This window comes from Aegilops tauschii, chromosome 1 (genome assembly GCF_002575655.3).
Source record: "Aegilops tauschii subsp. strangulata cultivar AL8/78 chromosome 1, Aet v6.0, whole genome shotgun sequence".
NCBI classification, from domain to species: Eukaryota; Viridiplantae; Streptophyta; class Magnoliopsida; order Poales; family Poaceae; genus Aegilops; species Aegilops tauschii.
Window position 1 is genome coordinate 14221211 of NC_053035.3, and position 15980 is coordinate 14237190.

Genomic DNA, 15980 nt, shown 5'->3' on the forward strand with positions numbered 1-15980 from the left:
AATGTTCCTTGCTCCCACGAGAACCTGGCCCTTGATTCAGAACACTCTCGGTTCCTGTGATTTTGCACGACTCTTCATCACTCATAAGAGCAGAGCAATATCACCAGTATGATTCTTGACCGGTTGAGTTGACGATTTTCTTTCACTATCGGTACCATATCAAAAGCACATAAATGAGCTGCTCAGCATTACAGAAAAGAAAGGTTTCTCGTATGAAGCTGTATGAAGCTGTTATGTCCTCTTAGTTGGGGTAGGTCCCTCCTTCTCCTTATCTCGGACCAGAACTTCGGGAAGCAGGGTGATATCTTCTGTTTTCTTCCGTCCAGGATTATTTTTTAGACTTTAAAGTACTGTATCACGTGCATTACGAGATGTCGCTGTTTGTTGTGAATTTGTGACCCCTCGTGGCGTATCGTTGTCGTGACTGCATACTCAAATTTTCGACTCGCGTTCATCTAGGATTAAACATTGTAATAAAATAATATCGCAGCTGTTGTCACTTAAGGTACCATGTTCATAGTTGACCGAATGCATCGTTCACACAACAATCAAAATGTTCCTTGCTCCCACGAGAACCTGGCCCTTGATTCAGAACACTCTCGGTTCCTGTGATTTTGCACGACTCTTCATCACTCATAAGAGCAGAGCAATATCACCAGTATGATTCTTGACCGGTTGAGTTGACGATTTTCTTTCACTATCGGTACCATATCAAAAGCACATAAATGAGCTGCTCAGCATTACAGGAAAGAAAGGTTTCTCGTATGAAGCTGTATGAAGCTGTTATGTCCTCTTAGTTGGGGTAGGTCCCTCCTTCTCCTTATCTCGGACCAGAACTTCGGGAAGCAGGGTGATATCTTCTGTTTTCTTCCGTCCAGGATTATTTTTTAGACTTTAAAGTACTGTATCACGTGCATTACGAGATGTCGCTGTTTGTTGTGAATTTGTGACCCCTCGTGGCGTATCGTTGTCGTGACTGCATACTCAAATTTTCGACTCGCGTTCATCTAGGATTAAACATTGTAATAAAATAATATCGCAGCTGTTGTCACTTAAGGTACCATGTTCATAGTTGACCGAATGCATCGTTCACACAACAATCAAAATGTTCCTTGCTCCCACGAGAACCTGGCCCTTGATTCAGAACACTCTCGGTTCCTGTGATTTTGCACGACTCTTCATCACTCATAAGAGCAGAGCAATATCACCAGTATGATTCTTGACCGGTTGAGTTGACGATTTTCTTTCACTATCGGTACCATATCAAAAGCACATAAATGAGCTGCTCAGCATTACAGGAAAGAAAGGTTTCTCGTATGAAGCTGTATGAAGCTGTTATGTCCTCTTAGTTGGGGTAGGTCCCTCCTTCTCCTTATCTCGGACCAGAACTTCGGGAAGCAGGGTGATATCTTCTGTTTTCTTCCGTCCAGGATTATTTTTTAGACTTTAAAGTACTGTATCACGTGCATTACGAGATGTCGCTGTTTGTTGTGAATTTGTGACCCCTCGTGGCGTATCGTTGTCGTGACTGCATACTCAAATTTTCGACTCGCGTTCATCTAGGATTAAACATTGTAATAAAATAATAACGCAGCTGTTGTCACTTAAGGTACCATGTTCATAGTTAGACCGAATGCATCGTTCACACAACAATCAAAATGTTCCTTGCTCCCACGAGAACCTGGCCCTTGATTCAGAACACTCTCGGTTCCTGTGATTTTGCACGACTCTTCATCACTCATAAGAGCAGAGCAATATCACCAGTATGATTCTTGACCGGTTGAGTTGACGATTTTCTTTCACTATCGGTACCATATCAAAAGCACATAAATGAGCTGCTCAGCATTACAGGAAAGAAAGGTTTCTCGTATGAAGCTGTATGAAGCTGTTATGTCCTCTTAGTTGGGGTAGGTCCCTCCTTCTCCTTATCTCGGACCAAAACTTCGGGAAGCAGGGTGATATCTTCTGTTTTCTTCCGTCCAGGATTATTTTTTAGACTTTAAAGTACTGTATCACGTGCATTACGAGATGTCGCTGTTTGTTGTGAATTTGTGACCCCTCGTGGCGTATCGTTGTCGTGACTGCATACTCAAATTTTCGACTCGCGTTCATCTAGGATTAAACATTGTAATAAAATAATATCGCAGCTGTTGTCACTTAAGGTACCATGTTCATAGTTGACCGAATGCATCGTTCACACAACAATCAAAATGTTCCTTGCTCCCACGAGAACCTGGCCCTTGATTCAGAACACTCTCGGTTCCTGTGATTTTGCACGACTCTTCATCACTCATAAGAGCAGAGCAATATCACCAGTATGATTCTTGACCGGTTGAGTTGACGATTTTCTTTCACTATCGGTACCATATCAAAAGCACATAAATGAGCTGCTCAGCATTACAGGAAAGAAAGGTTTCTCGTATGAAGCTGTATGAAGCTGTTATGTCCTCTTAGTTGGGGTAGGTCCCTCCTTCTCCTTATCTCGGACCAGAACTTCGGGAAGCAGGGTGATATCTTCTGTTTTCTTCCGTCCAGGATTATTTTTTAGACTTTAAAGTACTGTATCACGTGCATTACGAGATGTCGCTGTTTGTTGTGAATTTGTGACCCCTCGTGGCGTATCGTTGTCGTGACTGCATACTCAAATTTTCGACTCGCGTTCATCTAGGATTAAACATTGTAATAAAATAATATCGCAGCTGTTGTCACTTAAGGTACCATGTTCATAGTTGACCGAATGCATCGTTCACACAACAATCAAAATGTTCCTTGCTCCCACGAGAACCTGGCCCTTGATTCAGAACACTCTCGGTTCCTGTGATTTTGCACGACTCTTCATCACTCATAAGAGCAGAGCAATATCACCAGTATGATTCTTGACCGGTTGAGTTGACGATTTTCTTTCACTATCGGTACCATATCAAAAGCACATAAATGAGCTGCTCAGCATTACAGGAAAGAAAGGTTTCTCGTATGAAGCTGTATGAAGCTGTTATGTCCTCTTAGTTGGGGTAGGTCCCTCCTTCTCCTTATCTCGGACCAGAACTTCGGGAAGCAGGGTGATATCTTCTGTTTTCTTCCGTCCAGGATTATTTTTTAGACTTTAAAGTACTGTATCACGTGCATTACGAGATGTCGCTGTTTGTTGTGAATTTGTGACCCCTCGTGGCGTATCGTTGTCGTGACTGCATACTCAAATTTTCGACTCGCGTTCATCTAGGATTAAACATTGTAATAAAATAATAACGCAGCTGTTGTCACTTAAGGTACCATGTTCATAGTTAGACCGAATGCATCGTTCACACAACAATCAAAATGTTCCTTGCTCCCACGAGAACCTGGCCCTTGATTCGGAACACTCTCGGTTCCTGTGATTTTGCACGACTCTTCATCACTCATAAGAGCAGAGCAATATCACCAGTATGATTCTTGACCGGTTGAGTTGACGATTTTCTTTCACTATCGGTACCATATCAACAGCACATAAATGAGCTGCTCAGCATTACAGGAAAGAAAGGTTTCTCGTATGAAGCTGTATGAAGCTGTTATGTCCTCTTAGTTGGGGTAGGTCCCTCCTTCTCCTTATCTCGGACCAGAACTTCGGGAAGCAGGGTGATATCTTCTGTTTTCTTCCGTCCAGGATTATTTTTTAGACTTTAAAGTAATGTATCACGTGCATTACGAGATGTCGCTGTTTGTTGTGAATTTGTGACCCCTCGTGGCGTATCGTTGTCGTGACTGCATACTCAAATTTTCGACTCGCGTTCATCTAGCATTAAACATTGTAATAAAATAATATCGCAGCTGTTGTCACTTAAGGTACCATGTTCATAGTTGACCGAATGCATCGTTCACACAACAATCAAAATGTTCCTTGCTCCCACGAGAACCTGGCCCTTGATTCAGAACACTCTCGGTTCCTGTGATTTTGCACGACTCTTCATCACTCATAAGAGCAGAGCAATATCACCAGTATGATTCTTGACCGGTTGAGTTGACGATTTTCTTTCACTATCGGTACCATATCAAAAGCACATAAATGAGCTGCTCAGCATTACAGGAAAGAAAGGTTTCTCGTATGAAGCTGTATGAAGCTGTTATGTCCTCTTAGTTGGGGTAGGTCCCTCCTTCTCCTTATCTCGGACCAGAACTTCGGGAAGCAGGGTGATATCTTCTGTTTTCTTCCGTCCAGGATTATTTTTTAGACTTTAAAGTACTGTATCACGTGCATTACGAGATGTCGCTGTTTGTTGTGAATTTGTGACCCCTCGTGGCGTATCGTTGTCGTGACTGCATACTCAAATTTTCGACTCGCGTTCATCTAGGATTAAACATTGTAATAAAATAATATCGCAGCTGTTGTCACTTAAGGTACCATGTTCATAGTTGACCGAATGCATCGTTCACACAACAATCAAAATGTTCCTTGCTCCCACGAGAACCTGGCCCTTGATTCAGAACACTCTCGGTTCCTGTGATTTTGCACGACTCTTCATCACTCATAAGAGCAGAGCAATATCACCAGTATGATTCTTGACCGGTTGAGTTGACGATTTTCTTTCACTATCGGTACCATATCAAAAGCACATAAATGAGCTGCTCAGCATTACAGGAAAGAAAGGTTTCTCGTATGAAGCTGTATGAAGCTGTTATGTCCTCTTAGTTGGGGTAGGTCCCTCCTTCTCCTTATCTCGGACCAGAACTTCGGGAAGCAGGGTGATATCTTCTGTTTTCTTCCGTCCAGGATTATTTTTTAGACTTTAAAGTAATGTATCACGTGCATTACGAGATGTCGCTGTTTGTTGTGAATTTGTGACCCCTCGTGGCGTATCGTTGTCGTGACTGCATACTCAAATTTTCGACTCGCGTTCATCTAGGATTAAACATTGTAATAAAATAATAACGCAGCTGTTGTCACTTAAGGTACCATGTTCATAGTTGACCGAATGCATCGTTCACACAACAATCAAAATGTTCCTTGCTCCCACGAGAACCTGGCCCTTGATTCAGAACACTCTCGGTTCCTGTGATTTTGCACGACTCTTCATCACTCATAAGAGCAGAGCAATATCACCAGTATGATTCTTGACCGGTTGAGTTGACGATTTTCTTTCACTATCGGTACCATATCAACAGCACATAAATGAGCTGCTCAGCATTACAGGAAAGAAAGGTTTCTCGTATGAAGCTGTATGAAGCTGTTATGTCCTCTTAGTTGGGGTAGGTCCCTCCTTCTCCTTATCTCGGACCAAAACTTCGGGAAGCAGGGTGATATCTTCTGTTTTCTTCCGTCCAGGATTATTTTTTAGACTTTAAAGTAATGTATCACGTGCATTACGAGATGTCGCTGTTTGTTGTGAATTTGTGACCCCTCGTGGCGTATCGTTGTCGTGACTGCATACTCAAATTTTCGACTCGCGTTCATCTAGGATTAAACATTGTAATAAAATAATAACGCAGCTGTTGTCACTTGTCACTGAGACGCAGTTGGTGGTATAAGATTGGCACTCTCGGTTCCTGTGATTTTGCACGACTCTTCATCACTCATAAGAGCAGAGCAATATCACCAGTATGATTCTTGACCGGTTGAGTTGACGATTTTCTTTCACTATCGGTACCATATCAAAAGCACATAAATGAGCTGCTTAGCATTACAGGAAAGAAAGGTTTCTCGTATGAAGCTGTATGAAGCTGTTATGTCCTCTTAGTTGGGGTAGGTCCCTCCTTCTCCTTATCTCGGACCAAAACTTCGGGAAGCAGGGTGATATCTTCTGTTTTCTTCCGTCCAGGATTATTTTTTAGACTTTAAAGTACTGTATCACGTGCATTACGAGATGTCGCTGTTTGTTGTGAATTTGTGACCCCTCGTGGCGTATCGTTGTCGTGACTGCATACTCAAATTTTCGACTCGCGTTCATCTAGGATTAAACATTGTAATAAAATAATAACGCAGCTGTTGTCACTTAAGGTACCATGTTCATAGTTGACCGAATGCATCGTTCACACAACAATCAAAATGTTCCTTGCTCCCACGAGAACCTGGCCCTTGATTCAGAACACTCTCGGTTCCTGTGATTTTGCACGACTCTTCATCACTCATAAGAGCAGAGCAATATCACCAGTATGATTCTTGACCGGTTGAGTTGACGATTTTCTTTCACTATCGGTACCATATCAAAAGCACATAAATGAGCTGCTCAGCATTACAGGAAAGAAAGGTTTCTCGTATGAAGCTGTATGAAGCTGTTATGTCCTCTTAGTTGGGGTAGGTCCCTCCTTCTCCTTATCTCGGACCAAAACTTCGGGAAGCAGGGTGATATCTTCTGTTTTCTTCCGTCCAGGATTATTTTTTAGACTTTAAAGTAATGTATCACGTGCATTACGAGATGTCGCTGTTTGTTGTGAATTTGTGACCCCTCGTGGCGTATCGTTGTCGTGACTGCATACTCAAATTTTCGACTCGCGTTCATCTAGCATTAAACATTGTAATAAAATAATAACGCAGTTGTTGTCACTTGTCACTGAGACGCAGTTGGTGGTATAAGATTGGCACTCTCGGTTCCTGTGATTTTGCACGACTCTTCATCACTCATAAGAGCAGAGCAATATCACCAGTATGATTCTTGACCGGTTGAGTTGACGATTTTCTTTCACTATCGGTACCATATCAAAAGCACATAAATGAGTTGCTCAGCATTACAGGAAAGAAAGGTTTCTCGTATGAAGCTGTATGAAGCTGTTATGTCCTCTTAGTTGGGGTAGGTCCCTCCTTCTCCTTATCTCGGACCAAAACTTCGGGAAGCAGGTGATATCTTCTGTTTTCTTCCGTCCAGGATTATTTTTTAGACTTTAAAGTAATGGATCACGTGCATTACGAGATGTCGCTGTTTGTTGTGAATTTGTGACCCCTCGTGGCGTATCGTTGTCGTGACTGCATACTCAAATTTTCGACTCGCGTTCATCTAGGATTAAACATTGTAATAAAATAATAACGCAGCTGTTGTCACTTAAGGTACCATGTTCATAGTTGACCGAATGCATCGTTCACACAACAATCAAAATGTTCCTTGCTCCCACGAGAACCTGGCCCTTGATTCAGAACACTCTCGGTTCCTGTGATTTTGCACGACTCTTCATCACTCATAAGAGCAGAGCAATATCACCAGTATGATTCTTGACCGGTTGAGTTGACGATTTTCTTTCACTATCGGTACCATATCAAAAGCACATAAATGAGCTGCTCAGCATTACAGGAAAGAAAGGTTTCTCGTATGAAGCTGTATGAAGCTGTTATGTCCTCTTAGTTGGGGTAGGTCCCTCCTTCTCCTTATCTCGGACCAAAACTTCGGGAAGCAGGGTGATATCTTCTGTTTTCTTCCGTCCAGGATTATTTTTTAGACTTTAAAGTAATGTATCACGTGCATTACGAGATGTCGCTGTTTGTTGTGAATTTGTGACCCCTCGTGGCGTATCGTTGTCGTGACTGCATACTCAAATTTTCGACTCGCGTTCATCTAGGATTAAACATTGTAATAAAATAATAACGCAGCTGTTGTCACTTAAGGTACCATGTTCATAGTTGACCGAATGCATCGTTCACACAACAATCAAAATGTTCCTTGCTCCCACGAGAACCTGGCCCTTGATTCAGAACACTCTCGGTTCCTGTGATTTTGCACGACTCTTCATCACTCATAAGAGCAGAGCAATATCACCAGTATGATTCTTGACCGGTTGAGTTGACGATTTTCTTTCACTATCGGTACCATATCAAAAGCACATAAATGAGCTGCTCAGCATTACAGGAAAGAAAGGTTTCTCGTATGAAGCTGTATGAAGCTGTTATGTCCTCTTAGTTGGGGTAGGTCCCTCCTTCTCCTTATCTCGGACCAAAACTTCGGGAAGCAGGGTGATATCTTCTGTTTTCTTCCGTCCAGGATTATTTTTTAGACTTTAAAGTAATGTATCACGTGCATTACGAGATGTCGCTGTTTGTTGTGAATTTGTGACCCCTCGTGGCGTATCGTTGTCGTGACTGCATACTCAAATTTTCGACTCGCGTTCATCTAGGATTAAACATTGTAATAAAATAATAACGCAGCTGTTGTCACTTAAGGTACCATGTTCATAGTTGACCGAATGCATCGTTCACACAACAATCAAAATGTTCCTTGCTCCCACGAGAACCTGGCCCTTGATTCAGAACACTCTCGGTTCCTGTGATTTTGCACGACTCTTCATCACTCATAAGAGCAGAGCAATATCACCAGTATGATTCTTGACCGGTTGAGTTGACGATTTTCTTTCACTATCGGTACCATATCAAAAGCACATAAATGAGCTGCTCAGCATTACAGGAAAGAAAGGTTTCTCGTATGAAGCTGTATGAAGCTGTTATGTCCTCTTAGTTGGGGTAGGTCCCTCCTTCTCCTTATCTCGGACCAAAACTTCGGGAAGCAGGGTGATATCTTCTGTTTTCTTCCGTCCAGGATTATTTTTTAGACTTTAAAGTACTGTATCACGTGCATTACGAGATGTCGCTGTTTGTTGTGAATTTGTGACCCCTCGTGGCGTATCGTTGTCGTGACTGCATACTCAAATTTTCGACTCGCGTTCATCTAGCATTAAACATTGTAATAAAATAATAACGCAGCTGTTGTCACTTAAGGTACCATGTTCATAGTTGACCGAATGCATCGTTCACACAACAATCAAAATGTTCCTTGCTCCCACGAGAACCTGGCCCTTGATTCAGAACACTCTCGGTTCCTGTGATTTTGCACGACTCTTCATCACTCATAAGAGCAGAGCAATATCACCAGTATGATTCTTGACCGGTTGAGTTGACGATTTTCTTTCACTATCGGTACCATATCAAAAGCACATAAATGAGCTGCTCAGCATTACAGGAAAGAAAGGTTTCTCGTATGAAGCTGTATGAAGCTGTTATGTCCTCTTAGTTGGGGTAGGTCCCTCCTTCTCCTTATCTCGGACCAAAACTTCGGGAAGCAGGGTGATATCTTCTGTTTTCTTCCGTCCAGGATTATTTTTTAGACTTTAAAGTACTGTATCACGTGCATTACGAGATGTCGCTGTTTGTTGTGAATTTGTGACCCCTCGTGGCGTATCGTTGTCGTGACTGCATACTCAAATTTTCGACTCGCGTTCATCTAGCATTAAACATTGTAATAAAATAATAACGCAGCTGTTGTCACTTAAGGTACCATGTTCATAGTTGACCCAATGCATCGTTCACACAACAATCAAAATGTTCCTTGCTCCCACGAGAACCTGGCCCTTGATTCAGAACACTCTCGGTTCCTGTGATTTTGCACGACTCTTCATCACTCATAAGAGCAGAGCAATATCACCAGTATGATTCTTGACCGGTTGAGTTGACGATTTTCTTTCACTATCGGTACCATATCAAAAGCACATAAATGAGCTGCTCAGCATTACAGGAAAGAAAGGTTTCTCGTATGAAGCTGTATGAAGCTGTTATGTCCTCTTAGTTGGGGTAGGTCCCTCCTTCTCCTTATCTCGGACCAAAACTTCGGGAAGCAGGGTGATATCTTCTGTTTTCTTCCGTCCAGGATTATTTTTTAGACTTTAAAGTAATGTATCACGTGCATTACGAGATGTCGCTGTTTGTTGTGAATTTGTGACCCCTCGTGGCGTATCGTTGTCGTGACTGCATACTCAAATTTTCGACTCGCGTTCATCTAGGATTAAACATTGTAATAAAATAATAACGCAGCTGTTGTCACTTAAGGTACCATGTTCATAGTTGACCGAATGCATCGTTCACACAACAATCAAAATGTTCCTTGCTCCCACGAGAACCTGGCCCTTGATTCAGAACACTCTCGGTTCCTGTGATTTTGCACGACTCTTCATCACTCATAAGAGCAGAGCAATATCACCAGTATGATTCTTGACCGGTTGAGTTGACGATTTTCTTTCACTATCGGTACCATATCAAAAGCACATAAATGAGCTGCTCAGCATTACAGGAAAGAAAGGTTTCTCGTATGAAGCTGTATGAAGCTGTTATGTCCTCTTAGTTGGGGTAGGTCCCTCCTTCTCCTTATCTCGGACCAAAACTTCGGGAAGCAGGGTGATATCTTCTGTTTTCTTCCGTCCAGGATTATTTTTTAGACTTTAAAGTAATGTATCACGTGCATTACGAGATGTCGCTGTTTGTTGTGAATTTGTGACCCCTCGTGGCGTATCGTTGTCGTGACTGCATACTCAAATTTTCGACTCGCGTTCATCTAGGATTAAACATTGTAATAAAATAATAACGCAGCTGTTGTCACTTAAGGTACCATGTTCATAGTTGACCGAATGCATCGTTCACACAACAATCAAAATGTTCCTTGCTCCCACGAGAACCTGGCCCTTGATTCAGAACACTCTCGGTTCCTGTGATTTTGCACGACTCTTCATCACTCATAAGAGCAGAGCAATATCACCAGTATGATTCTTGACCGGTTGAGTTGACGATTTTCTTTCACTATCGGTACCATATCAAAAGCACATAAATGAGCTGCTCAGCATTACAGGAAAGAAAGGTTTCTCGTATGAAGCTGTATGAAGCTGTTATGTCCTCTTAGTTGGGGTAGGTCCCTCCTTCTCCTTATCTCGGACCAAAACTTCGGGAAGCAGGGTGATATCTTCTGTTTTCTTCCGTCCAGGATTATTTTTTAGACTTTAAAGTACTGTATCACGTGCATTACGAGATGTCGCTGTTTGTTGTGAATTTGTGACCCCTCGTGGCGTATCGTTGTCGTGACTGCATACTCAAATTTTCGACTCGCGTTCATCTAGCATTAAACATTGTAATAAAATAATAACGCAGCTGTTGTCACTTAAGGTACCATGTTCATAGTTGACCGAATGCATCGTTCACACAACAATCAAAATGTTCCTTGCTCCCACGAGAACCTGGCCCTTGATTCAGAACACTCTCGGTTCCTGTGATTTTGCACGACTCTTCATCACTCATAAGAGCAGAGCAATATCACCAGTATGATTCTTGACCGGTTGAGTTGACGATTTTCTTTCACTATCGGTACCATATCAAAAGCACATAAATGAGCTGCTCAGCATTACAGGAAAGAAAGGTTTCTCGTATGAAGCTGTATGAAGCTGTTATGTCCTCTTAGTTGGGGTAGGTCCCTCCTTCTCCTTATCTCGGACCAAAACTTCGGGAAGCAGGGTGATATCTTCTGTTTTCTTCCGTCCAGGATTATTTTTTAGACTTTAAAGTACTGTATCACGTGCATTACGAGATGTCGCTGTTTGTTGTGAATTTGTGACCCCTCGTGGCGTATCGTTGTCGTGACTGCATACTCAAATTTTCGACTCGCGTTCATCTAGCATTAAACATTGTAATAAAATAATAACGCAGCTGTTGTCACTTAAGGTACCATGTTCATAGTTGACCCAATGCATCGTTCACACAACAATCAAAATGTTCCTTGCTCCCACGAGAACCTGGCCCTTGATTCAGAACACTCTCGGTTCCTGTGATTTTGCACGACTCTTCATCACTCATAAGAGCAGAGCAATATCACCAGTATGATTCTTGACCGGTTGAGTTGACGATTTTCTTTCACTATCGGTACCATATCAAAAGCACATAAATGAGCTGCTCAGCATTACAGGAAAGAAAGGTTTCTCGTATGAAGCTGTATGAAGCTGTTATGTCCTCTTAGTTGGGGTAGGTCCCTCCTTCTCCTTATCTCGGACCAAAACTTCGGGAAGCAGGGTGATATCTTCTGTTTTCTTCCGTCCAGGATTATTTTTTAGACTTTAAAGTAATGTATCACGTGCATTACGAGATGTCGCTGTTTGTTGTGAATTTGTGACCCCTCGTGGCGTATCGTTGTCGTGACTGCATACTCAAATTTTCGACTCGCGTTCATCTAGGATTAAACATTGTAATAAAATAATAACGCAGCTGTTGTCACTTAAGGTACCATGTTCATAGTTGACCGAATGCATCGTTCACACAACAATCAAAATGTTCCTTGCTCCCACGAGAACCTGGCCCTTGATTCAGAACACTCTCGGTTCCTGTGATTTTGCACGACTCTTCATCACTCATAAGAGCAGAGCAATATCACCAGTATGATTCTTGACCGGTTGAGTTGACGATTTTCTTTCACTATCGGTACCATATCAAAAGCACATAAATGAGCTGCTCAGCATTACAGGAAAGAAAGGTTTCTCGTATGAAGCTGTATGAAGCTGTTATGTCCTCTTAGTTGGGGTAGGTCCCTCCTTCTCCTTATCTCGGACCAAAACTTCGGGAAGCAGGGTGATATCTTCTGTTTTCTTCCGTCCAGGATTATTTTTTAGACTTTAAAGTAATGTATCACGTGCATTACGAGATGTCGCTGTTTGTTGTGAATTTGTGACCCCTCGTGGCGTATCGTTGTCGTGACTGCATACTCAAATTTTCGACTCGCGTTCATCTAGGATTAAACATTGTAATAAAATAATAACGTTCCTGTTGTCACTTAAGGTACCATGTTCATAGTTGACCGAATGCATCGTTCACACAACAATCAAAATGTTCCTTGCTCCCACGAGAACCTGGCCCTTGATTCAGAACACTCTCGGTTCCTGTGATTTTGCACGACTCTTCATCACTCATAAGAGCAGAGCAATATCACCAGTATGATTCTTGACCGGTTGAGTTGACGATTTTCTTTCACTATCGGTACCATATCAAAAGCACATAAATGAGCTGCTCAGCATTACAGGAAAGAAAGGTTTCTCGTATGAAGCTGTATGAAGCTGTTATGTCCTCTTAGTTGGGGTAGGTCCCTCCTTCTCCTTATCTCGGACCAAAACTTCGGGAAGCAGGGTGATATCTTCTGTTTTCTTCCGTCCAGGATTATTTTTTAGACTTTAAAGTACTGTATCACGTGCATTACGAGATGTCGCTGTTTGTTGTGAATTTGTGACCCCTCGTGGCGTATCGTTGTCGTGACTGCATACTCAAATTTTCGACTCGCGTTCATCTAGCATTAAACATTGTAATAAAATAATAACGCAGCTGTTGTCACTTAAGGTACCATGTTCATAGTTGACCGAATGCATCGTTCACACAACAATCAAAATGTTCCTTGCTCCCACGAGAACCTGGCCCTTGATTCAGAACACTCTCGGTTCCTGTGATTTTGCACGACTCTTCATCACTCATAAGAGCAGAGCAATATCACCAGTATGATTCTTGACCGGTTGAGTTGACGATTTTCTTTCACTATCGGTACCATATCAAAAGCACATAAATGAGCTGCTCAGCATTACAGGAAAGAAAGGTTTCTCGTATGAAGCTGTATGAAGCTGTTATGTCCTCTTAGTTGGGGTAGGTCCCTCCTTCTCCTTATCTCGGACCAAAACTTCGGGAAGCAGGGTGATATCTTCTGTTTTCTTCCGTCCAGGATTATTTTTTAGACTTTAAAGTACTGTATCACGTGCATTACGAGATGTCGCTGTTTGTTGTGAATTTGTGACCCCTCGTGGCGTATCGTTGTCGTGACTGCATACTCAAATTTTCGACTCGCGTTCATCTAGCATTAAACATTGTAATAAAATAATAACGCAGCTGTTGTCACTTAAGGTACCATGTTCATAGTTGACCGAATGCATCGTTCACACAACAATCAAAATGTTCCTTGCTCCCACGAGAACCTGGCCCTTGATTCAGAACACTCTCGGTTCCTGTGATTTTGCACGACTCTTCATCACTCATAAGAGCAGAGCAATATCACCAGTATGATTCTTGACCGGTTGAGTTGACGATTTTCTTTCACTATCGGTACCATATCAAAAGCACATAAATGAGCTGCTCAGCATTACAGGAAAGAAAGGTTTCTCGTATGAAGCTGTATGAAGCTGTTATGTCCTCTTAGTTGGGGTAGGTCCCTCCTTCTCCTTATCTCGGACCAAAACTTCGGGAAGCAGGGTGATATCTTCTGTTTTCTTCCGTCCAGGATTATTTTTTAGACTTTAAAGTACTGTATCACGTGCATTACGAGATGTCGCTGTTTGTTGTGAATTTGTGACCCCTCGTGGCGTATCGTTGTCGTGACTGCATACTCAAATTTTCGACTCGCGTTCATCTAGCATTAAACATTGTAATAAAATAATAACGCAGCTGTTGTCACTTAAGGTACCATGTTCATAGTTGACCGAATGCATCGTTCACACAACAATCAAAATGTTCCTTGCTCCCACGAGAACCTGGCCCTTGATTCAGAACACTCTCGGTTCCTGTGATTTTGCACGACTCTTCATCACTCATAAGAGCAGAGCAATATCACCAGTATGATTCTTGACCGGTTGAGTTGACGATTTTCTTTCACTATCGGTACCATATCAAAAGCACATAAATGAGCTGCTCAGCATTACAGGAAAGAAAGGTTTCTCGTATGAAGCTGTATGAAGCTGTTATGTCCTCTTAGTTGGGGTAGGTCCCTCCTTCTCCTTATCTCGGACCAAAACTTCGGGAAGCAGGGTGATATCTTCTGTTTTCTTCCGTCCAGGATTATTTTTTAGACTTTAAAGTAATGTATCACGTGCATTACGAGATGTCGCTGTTTGTTGTGAATTTGTGACCCCTCGTGGCGTATCGTTGTCGTGACTGCATACTCAAATTTTCGACTCGCGTTCATCTAGCATTAAACATTGTAATAAAATAATAACGCAGCTGTTGTCACTTAAGGTACCATGTTCATAGTTGACCGAATGCATCGTTCACACAACAATCAAAATGTTCCTTGCTCCCACGAGAACCTGGCCCTTGATTCAGAACACTCTCGGTTCCTGTGATTTTGCACGACTCTTCATCACTCATAAGAGCAGAGCAATATCACCAGTATGATTCTTGACCGGTTGAGTTGACGATTTTCTTTCACTATCGGTACCATATCAAAAGCACATAAATGAGCTGCTCAGCATTACAGGAAAGAAAGGTTTCTCGTATGAAGCTGTATGAAGCTGTTATGTCCTCTTAGTTGGGGTAGGTCCCTCCTTCTCCTTATCTCGGACCAAAACTTCGGGAAGCAGGGTGATATCTTCTGTTTTCTTCCGTCCAGGATTATTTTTTAGACTTTAAAGTAATGTATCACGTGCATTACGAGATGTCGCTGTTTGTTGTGAATTTGTGACCCCTCGTGGCGTATCGTTGTCGTGACTGCATACTCAAATTTTCGACTCGCGTTCATCTAGCATTAAACATTGTAATAAAATAATAACGCAGCTGTTGTCACTTAAGGTACCATGTTCATAGTTGACCGAATGCATCGTTCACACAACAATCAAAATGTTCCTTGCTCCCACGAGAACCTGGCCCTTGATTCAGAACACTCTCGGTTCCTGTGATTTTGCACGACTCTTCATCACTCATAAGAGCAGAGCAATATCACCAGTATGATTCTTGACCGGTTGAGTTGACGATTTTCTTTCACTATCGGTACCATATCAAAAGCACATAAATGAGCTGCTCAGCATTACAGGAAAGAAAGGTTTCTCGTATGAAGCTGTATGAAGCTGTTATGTCCTCTTAGTTGGGGTAGGTCCCTCCTTCTCCTTATCTCGGACCAAAACTTCGGGAAGCAGGGTGATATCTTCTGTTTTCTTCCGTCCAGGATTATTTTTTAGACTTTAAAGTAATGTATCACGTGCATTACGAGATGTCGCTGTTTGTTGTGAATTTGTGACCCCTCGTGGCGTATCGTTGTCGTGACTGCATACTCAAATTTTCGACTCGCGTTCATCTAGCATTAAACATTGTAATAAAATAATAACGCAGCTGTTGTCACTTAAGGTACCATGTTCATAGTTGACCGAATGCATCGTTCACACAACAATCAAAATGTTCCTTGCTCCCACGAGAACCTGGCCCTTGATTCAGAACACTCTCGGTTCCTGTGATTTTGCACGACTCTTCATCACTCATAAGA